The sequence below is a fragment of the Hipposideros armiger genome, unplaced genomic scaffold, assembly GCF_001890085.2.
Source record: "Hipposideros armiger isolate ML-2016 unplaced genomic scaffold, ASM189008v1 scaffold_303, whole genome shotgun sequence".
Classification (NCBI taxonomy): domain Eukaryota; kingdom Metazoa; phylum Chordata; class Mammalia; order Chiroptera; family Hipposideridae; genus Hipposideros; species Hipposideros armiger.
In genome coordinates, this window is record NW_017731653.1 from 2,177,990 (window position 1) to 2,187,826 (window position 9,837).

Sequence of the window (9,837 nt, forward strand, 5' to 3'; positions counted from 1 at the left end):
CAGGGGCTGCAGCCCACCCCGTCGCTGGTGACCCACGGCAGCCCAGCTGCAGGTTGAGCTGTTGTTCAGCATCTTAGCTGCAGAGGGCAGTGTCACTGGCCCTCATATGTGGGATCCAAACTGGGGCCCTCTGGCATCCCAAGCCAGTTCTTAATCAACACGCCACTTGGCCGGCCCTAAGAAGCAATTCTTTACATGGAAAATGTTTGTCAATAACATTCTACTAATTTTTTTCTCCATTTTCTTCTTACTATAAAATGATATATTTTATAATAAAAGACAACACATAAAAGACAGGTACTATACGCCATATATCATTTTTATCACCATTTTCAAATGAGGAAACTGGGAGACTAAGTAACTTGGTGTACAAAGAACTCATGTATTTCTTTACTCCTCAAATCAGACTTATAGTTAAGGTAACATTATATATATTACACACATAATTTAAATTAATATATTTTACAAATATAGAAATTGTACCTTAGAAGAATTAAGTAATGTGCTTAATTACACATTGCCAATAAACAAGGGCCAGGGCTGGAACACAGAACTTTCTGACTGTAAAGCCATGGAGATAAAGATTGTATGGTAGTGGCCCAGAGAAAGTTTTATCCTCCATGGGTTTTTAATATTGTATTTGTTAACTCAAATATATTAATAATTTTCAAATCTTTCTAATATCATTTAACTTTTTGCTTTCTGATATATCATAAAGTGAATGTGTTAAAGTATTGTTTGTGTTTCTTTGGTAATTTTCTCACATAATAATTTTGATTTATTATATAATGTATGACATTTAGTTACATATTTTATTAATATAGATACATTTCTTTGTTATAAGTGTGTTATCCTGAATTCTACTTTATTTAATGTCAACATGGCACTTGGCTTGTTTAAAAATTTTTATCTGGTATGTCTTATTAAACTTTGATTTTTAATATTTTTTTAATTAAAATGTATTGGGGTGACAATGGTCAACAAAACCACATAGGTTTCAAGTGTACAATTCTGTAATACATCATCTGTATATTGCATTTTGTGTTCAACATCCAGAGTCAATTCTCCTTCCATCACCATATATTTGACCCCCTTTACCCTCTTCTACCATCTGCCCCTCCTCCCTTACCCTCTGGTAACCACTAAACTGTTGTCTGTGTCTATGAGTTTTTGTTTCTTTATTTGTTTCCCTTGTTCCTTTGTTGCTTTCAGTTTTATATCCCACATATCAGTGAAGTCATATGGTTCTTTACTTTTTCTGTTTGACTTATTTTGCTTAGCTCAATAATCTCAAGATCCATCCATGTTGTTGCAAATGGCAGTATTTCATCTTTTCTTAATGGCAGAATAGTATTCCATTGTGTATATATACCACATCTTCTTTATCCAATCATCTATCGAAGGACACTTTGGTTGTTTCCATGTTTTGGCCACCGTAAATAAAACTGCAATGAGCATCAGAGTACACAACAGCCACACCACCTTGAACGTGTCTGATCTCATCTGATTTTTAATGTTTTTACATAGCATTTTATAGCTGTGACTTTTTAAAACTTAGCTCCTCACTCCACCTCCCCATATACACAAATGGGAGGGATCCACATCATTTACATTAGTTATAATACTCTGTTATTTTTCTTCACCTTTGACATTTTTAATATCTTTGCTTTTTATGTCCCGTTTTTTATATTTTGCTAAGTAGATAATTTTCCTGTTTTCATCTTTGAGATTCAACAAAGTATTTTAACAGCTTTTATGAATAGTATTGTTTTTGATCCTTGCAAAATTATACACACCTTTCAGATGTTGTTATACTATAAACAAATGATATGGAATGTAATAGAATATTTCCAGAAAATATTATTGTATCCTTTAACAGATGAGAAATATGAGGTCCCTATAATTTTATAGATATTTAAAAATATAGGCTGTATATATACCATGTAGACAAATAGTTTATTTTAATTTTTAAAAGTCAAGTCACCTTTGAGGGGTAAAAAGTATAACTATTGCAATGTGTTGTACACCTGAAACTAATTAAAATAAATCAATAAATAAAATTAAAAAAATTCAAGTCACATGAGAATCATATATTTCTCTATGCTCTCTCATGTTTTCTATTGCATTTTAAATGTGTCATATTTATTTATTTATTTTTGTTTCTTGCAATAGCAAGTGAATGTCTCTTTAGCAAAGACTATGTCTTATTCTTCAGTGAGTCTTTCCAAGGGCTTAGAGTCTCTTTTGGACTTATTTTAAAAAATTCTTTCCTTTAAACAGATTAAAATTGTAAGAAAAGGAGTTGATAAAATATGAGCAAACAGATTAAAAAATGAGTAGAATGATATGATCCAGGCAAGGTTGTACATACAGAACTGCTCAGGAATGCTGGAAGGTTCTGGCTCTAGATGCAAACCCTGGAGGTAATTGCAGTTAGCTGCCACCTGGTGTCTGTGTCCACTCTAACTAAATCTAAGGTAAAGATTCCTGGCACTATGATAGAATGGGACTTCCAGAACAGTGATTAAGAAATTCAGAGTGTTTCCTAGTTACTTGGTTTTCATCCCCATGTATTGTCCTGAGCAGGTGAGATTGGTTAGAAATAACTAGAAATGTGCAAAGCCACCCTATATCTATCGTTGTCAACCCTGTTTTTCTTCCCCTCCTTTTGTTCTTTCCCCTCACCAAAAATAAGTCCTGTAAGATCTCATTCCTTGTTTCAGAAAAGCGATAAACAGAATATGGAAAATATTTGCCAATTATATATGAATTTGTTTTATTTTGAGATACATTTCACAGGGTTTTCCTAAATTTTATTTAGAATTGTATGTATATCCATCATCAAGACAAAGCATTATTTGGTTTCTTCATACTAATCATGGCACATTTTAGACTCAAGATTTTGTTAATATCATTGAAATATGGAAAAATTTTCCTCCTTTTTTATTCTGAAGAGGATCTTGTATAACATTGAAATTATCCCCCCCCCCTTGAAGTTTTGCAAGAGCTGACAGGAGTTACTATCTAGACAAGGAGTTTTTATTATGGGAAGAGTTTTGGCTTATGATTCAGTTGTTTTAGTGGGTTCTAGAAGAGGTGATAACCAAAATATATAATAGCTTGTTCAATAATAATTATATGAAAATGCTTATATATCAGTAAATAAAACAATAATACAAAATAGTGCCTTTTATCTTCTTAAACTGCTTAACTAGCTATGAAATTTTTAACACAAATCATTCTAAAGGTTTCCCAATCATTAACTGATTGTTTTTATAAATTGTTGGGGGAAACCTTTGGTTTAACATGCTATCACTAATGATCTCTGAGTCACAATTTGATGTGAAGGGACTAGACTAGACCAAACCATTATAATAGTTGTCTCATTAAATTAAAAGTCTATTAGATGATGTAGTGTTTGAAAAAGTGAAATTTTCTTTCAATAAAATTTTTCATAATGCTGAATCTTCTCCAGGCTTCTGCTAAACTAATATCAATTACATTTAAAAAATTCTAACTCTTTGTCTTATTCTTATCTTCAGAGGAAGTCATTCAGTCTTTCATCCTTAAGGATAATATTACCTGTAGGTTTTCCATAGATGCCCTTTATCAGGCTGAGGAAAATTGATAAGAGGAGTTATCAGGCATGAATGTTTGGTTTTGTCAAATGCTTTCCCTGAATCTATTTAAGATGAATATATCTATATCTACATCTACATCTATATCTATATCTCTATAGCTATAAGCTATCCATGTCTCTATCTATCTATCTATCTATCTATCTATCTATCTATCTATCATCTATCATCTATCTATTTGTCATCTATTATCTATATTTCTTTTTGGTTTGTTAGTAAAGTAAATTACATTGATTTATTTTTTAATGTTAAACCAGCTTTGCATTCCTGGTATAACCTGTATTTGGTCATAGTATATTATTTTTTTGATCCTTTGTTGGATTGAATTTACCAAAATTTTGTTTAGAAATTTTGCATCTGTGTTCACAGAAGATATTGGCCTATAGTTTTCACTTCTTGCTCTGTTTCTGTCTGGTTTAATACCAAATTTACAGTGGCTTCATAGAATAAATTAGGATGTATTCCCTCATTTTAAATCCCTTGAAAAAGTTTATGTAGGATTGTTATTAAGTTTTTACTTAAATGTTTGGTAGAATTCACCAGTGAACAAAACTAGAGTTTTTATACATAGGATAATTTTGAAGTACAATTTCAATTTTTAAAACTGTTCTCAGTGAAATAAACTGGGTCAATCATTGGACTTACCACTGTGAAAAGTTGACATAAGTTGAGACATTTTAAAACGGAGCAGAGTAGTCATTCTAGAAGAAGTGACTTGCATATCTTGCTCCTTAGAACTTTGAAATGTTTGAACTGGGCAAAATAATTTTGGCCTGGGCCAAATCAGCATTGTCTTACAAACAACTGTTTGCAAAGCTGACAGGAAAGCAAACATACAAACAACTGTTTGCAAAGCTGACAGGAAAGCAAACATCCTGACCACAAGGACTGATGATTATAGACTGTCTTTCTGATGATAGAATCAGTAGCCAGCCATGTATAGCTAAAGAGCAGATGATTGAATAAAGAAGATATAGTATATATACACAATGGAATACTACTCTGCCATAAGAAAAGATGAAATACTGCCATTTGTGCCAACATGGATGGATCTTGAGTTTATTATGCTAAGCGAAATAAGCCAGACAGGAAAATGTCAAGAACCTATGACTTCACTGATATGTGGGATATAAAACTGAAGGCAACAAAGGAACAAGGGAAACAAATAAAGAAACAAAAACTCATAGACACAGACAACAGTTTAGTGGTTACCAAATTTAGTTCAGCATTCTATTAGAAGTCTAGCAAGTGAAATATGATAATAAATAGAAATTTAAAGTATAATAGATCAAGATTGAATTAAACTGTCATTTACATGATTATTTACAATGAAAATCTGAGAGTTTATGAAGATGTCTGGATTAACATAAAAAACAATTGCATGTTTATACCACAGCAGTAAACAACTACCTTATAAAAGACTACATTATTTACATGTGTATCAGAGATTATCAATGATTTAGGAAAAATTTTAGCAAAAGATGTATAAGACCTCAATAAGGAAAATTATTAAATTCTTCAGATCACACAGTAGAAAGATGTTGTTCAAATATTATAAAGAGGAAGGGAGGAGTGATGCCATTGAGATGACTGAATAAGACGTGCCCATTTCATATTCCTTCTGAACAACAATAATCCATCACAGATGAAAGTGCCTTCATGGGAGCTTTCGGATTCAGGTAGGAGTTTGTGAAACCCTAGTACAATCCAATACTGAGGAGAGATGTTTTTAGATTGTAGGCCACACCCAGGTGGTTAACTCACTAATGTAGTCCCAGCTATAGTATCAGAACAGCTCCATACCCCTGAAAACTCAAGTACAGCCCCATTTGACTAGGTCCTATCACCAATACCATATGCCAAGGGACTCAGGAAGAATCACACCTGTTCATTTGTCAGGTAATAGGCCTACAGAACTCATTCCCAGCTGCAAACCCTGACGTGACCTGTGAACTAGCACTAGCCACTCCTGGCCACAGTCTGGGTGCCCCTGGAGGTAAGCCTGCCAAACTCAGACTGTAGATTATGAAATTACCCTGTAACTGGATTCCAGCCCACCCCAGCAGCAATTTACAAGTAGTTCTGCTGACACAGAGATTAGGCAGAAGACACTCCCCTCTGTATCCTCAGAGATCTTGAAAGGGTCCTATATTTGGATCCTGAGCCCTCAAAACTATAGTCTGCCAGCCTTCCTCTGGGTCCAAGGATGCAGTGGGAGACACTCCTGTCCATGTACCTGGTATTAGGCTGCTGACGGAAGATCTAACTATGAACCCTGAAGTGGATCCTTGTCCCAGTGCCACCCTAGAACAATCTACTGGAGGCAGTTTCATTCATACAAGGACCAGACAGGATCCATGCCTGCTCAAAGCCCTGGTAACAAGCACACCAATTACAGACCCCATTACAGACCCACTAACAGCCTCAAAACTAGCTCAAACTCGGTGACTGTGATTCTAAATGTAATACCTTCAGCTCAGGGAACTGACAAGAGAAGGACTTAACTTTCTGAAACCAATCTGTAAAGACTGGAAGAGGTACTTGCTCCTTCTGATGCACAGACACCTATTCAAAGCTACATAGATCATGAAGAATGAGGCCAAATGACACCAATGATATAAACTAGTGAAGCCCCAGTAACTGATCGCAAAGAAATGGAGATCTACAATTTGCTTAACAAAGTTTTCAAAATAATCATCCAAAGGAAAACCAATAACATGCAAGAGAACACAGACAACTAAACATAATCAGGAAAACAATACGTTAACCAACTGAGAAGTTTAATAAAAAATAGAAACAATAAAAAGAACAAAACAGAAATCCTGGAGGTGAATATAACAGAACTGAAAAATTCAATAGAGAGCTTCAGCAACAAACTTAAACCTACAGAAGTAAATATCAGTGAATGTAAAGATAGATTATTTGAAAAGAGAGGAACAACAACAACAAAAAACCCCAAAAAAGTGAAAAAGTCTATATGCATTATGGGACACTATCCTCACAAGAGACAAAGAAGGTCACTATATAGTGATAAAGGGATCAATACATCAAGAGAATGTAACAATAGTAAATATATATGTATCCAACATTGGTACATAATATTTAAAGCAAATATTAATATAACTGAAGAAATAGACAGCAGTACAATAATATTAGGGAACTTAAATACCCCACTCTCCCCATTGAATAGATCATTCAGAGAGAAAGTTAACATATTAATAAGGAAATGGTGGACCTGAATAACGCTATGGACCCAGTGAACCTACCAGACAAATCCTAAAAACGTTACCCAAAACTATTAGAATTAATCACTGAATTTGGTAAAATTGCAGGACACACAATCAATATACCAAAATAAGTTACATTTTTATACACTAACAATGAGCTATATAAAAAAAGAAATGAAGAAAACAACCCCATTTACAATAGCATAAAAAACAACAAAATACTTAGGAATAAGTTCAACCAAGGTGATGAAAGACCTATACAGTTGTTCCTTAGTATCCATGGGAGATTGATTCCAGGGCCTCCCACAGATAACAAAATCTGCAGTTGCTCAAATCTCTTATATAAAATGGTGTAGTTTTGCACATAACCTACGCACATTCTCCTGTATACTTAAATCATCTCTAGATTACGTATAATACTTAATACAATATAAATTCTATGTCACTACTTGTTATATTATATTGTTTAGGGAATAGTGACAAGAAAAAAAGGTCTGTACATGTTTAGTACAGGTACAATCATTGTAGGCCTAACTACATTTAAGAACAATTTGTCATTATCTTTTATAGTGGATCATTTATGTATCTTATGACCCAGAAGTTCTATTCCTAAATAGACATCTAAGAGAAGATCTTGCACTTATAGTGGAGAAAAGATAAGAATTTCATAACAGCATAGCTAACAAAATAAAAATTCCAGAAACAAATAAAATGCTCATCAATAGGATTGTTGATCAATGAAAAATGGTGTATTTATACAATAGAATATCATGCAAAAAGTAAATTACAGATATACCTACGATGAGAGTGAATCTAAGCAAAACTATATTAAGGAGGAAAAGTAAGTCCCATAAGATTCCATACAGAATACTTTCTTTTTTTTTAAACTAAAGTCCATACTTTATTCAGATTTCATTAGTATTTTTCTTAATGTTCTTTTTTTCCAGGAACTCTTCCAGAATACCATATTACATTTTACTTTTTTGTCTCTTTAGCCTACTCCGGACTATGATAGTTTTTCAGATTTTTCTTTGTTTTGATAACCTTGTTAGTTGTGAGGAGTACTAGTCAGTAATTTTGTAGAATGCCTCTCAATTGGTGTTTGTCTGATATATTTTTTCTTTGTCTTTTTAAAAAAATTATTATTAGTTTCAGGTGTACAAAACAATGCAATAGTTATCCTTTTCACCCCTCACAAAGTGACAATCCCCCACTCCCCATCCATTGCCTCTCCACCTCCAATATCATACATATCTATTACAATTCCATTGACTCCATTCCCACACTATACTCCACATCCCATGACTATATGTATATAAAATTATAGTTGACATACAATATTATTCAACATCAGTGCAGTGGTCAGGCCTCTACACCGTCTATGAGGTGGTCTCCCTAACAAGACATGAGTCCATCTGGCCCCCTAAAAAATATTTACAACATTATTGATGATATTCCCCAGACTGTCTTTTCTATCCTTGAGGCCATATTGTTACCAATTTGTATTGTCTCGTCCCTTCCCCTTCTCCTTCATCCCCACCCCCTCCCAACTAGCAACCCTCAGTTTTTCCTCTGTGTCTCTGAGACTATTTCTGTTTACATTTCTCATTTATTCAGTTCTTTAGATTCCACATATAAGTGAGATCATATGGTATTTGTCTTTCTCTGACTTTTTTCACTTAGCATAATGTTCTCTAGGTCCATCCACATCAATGCAAATGGTATGATTTCCTTCTTCTTTATGGCTGAGTAATACTCCATTGTGTAAATGTACTATAGTTTCTTAATCCAGTCATCTACCGATGGGCATTTCGGTTGTTTCCAAGTCTTGGCTATTGTAAATAGTGCTGCAATGAACAAAGAGGTGCATATATTTTTTTGAATTAGTGCCTTGGGTTTTTCTGTATAAATACCTAAGAATGGAATTGCTGGGTCATAAGGTAGTTCCATTTCCAGTTTTTTGAGATACCTCCATACTGATTTCTGTAGTGGCTGCACCAATCTGCAGTCCCACCAACAGTGCACCAGGGTTCCCTTTACTCACAACCTTGCCAGCATTTGTTGTTTGTTGACTTATTGTTGATAGCCATTCTGACCGGGGTAAGGTGGTATCTCATTGTGGTTTTTATTTGCATTTCCCTAATGCTTAGTGAGGTTGAACATTTTTTCATATACCTGTTGGCCATCTATATGTCCTCTTTAGAGAAATGTCTCTTCATATCCCTTGCCCATTTTTTAATTGGGTTGTTTATTTTTTTGGTGTTGAGTTGCATGAGTGTTTTATATATTTTGGATATTAACCCCTTATCAGGTATCTCGTTGACAAATATCTTCTCCCATTCAGTAGGCTCCCTTTTTGTTTCATTGATGGTTTCTTTTGTTGTGAAAAAACTTTTAAGTTTGATGTAGTCCCACATGTTCATTTTTTCTTTTACTTCCCTTGCCTGTGGGGATGTATCAGTAAAAATATTGCGCAGGGTAATGTCTGCAAATTTAGACCCTATATTTTCTTCTAGGAGTTTTATGGTTTCAGGTCTTACATTTAAATCTTTAATCCATTTTGAATTTGTTCTTGTATATGGTGTAAGGAGGTGGTCCAGTTTCATTTTTTTGCATGTGTTGGTCCAATTTTCCCAGCACCATTTTTTAGACTATCTTTACCCCAATGTAAATTCTTGCTTCCATTGTCATAGACTAACTGTCGGTATCTGCATGGATTTATTTCTGGGCTCTCTATTCTATTCCATTGATCTATGTGCCTGTTTTTATGTCAGTACCATATTGTTTTGATTACTGTAGCCTTGTAGTACGTTTTAATGTCTGGTAGTATGATACCCCCGACTTTGTTCTTGTTTCTCAGGATTGACATGGCTATTCAGGGTCTTTTTTGGTTTCATATAAATTTTAGGATTATATTTTCTATTTCTGTGAAAAATGCCCTAGGTAGTTTGATAGGAATTGCATTGAATCTA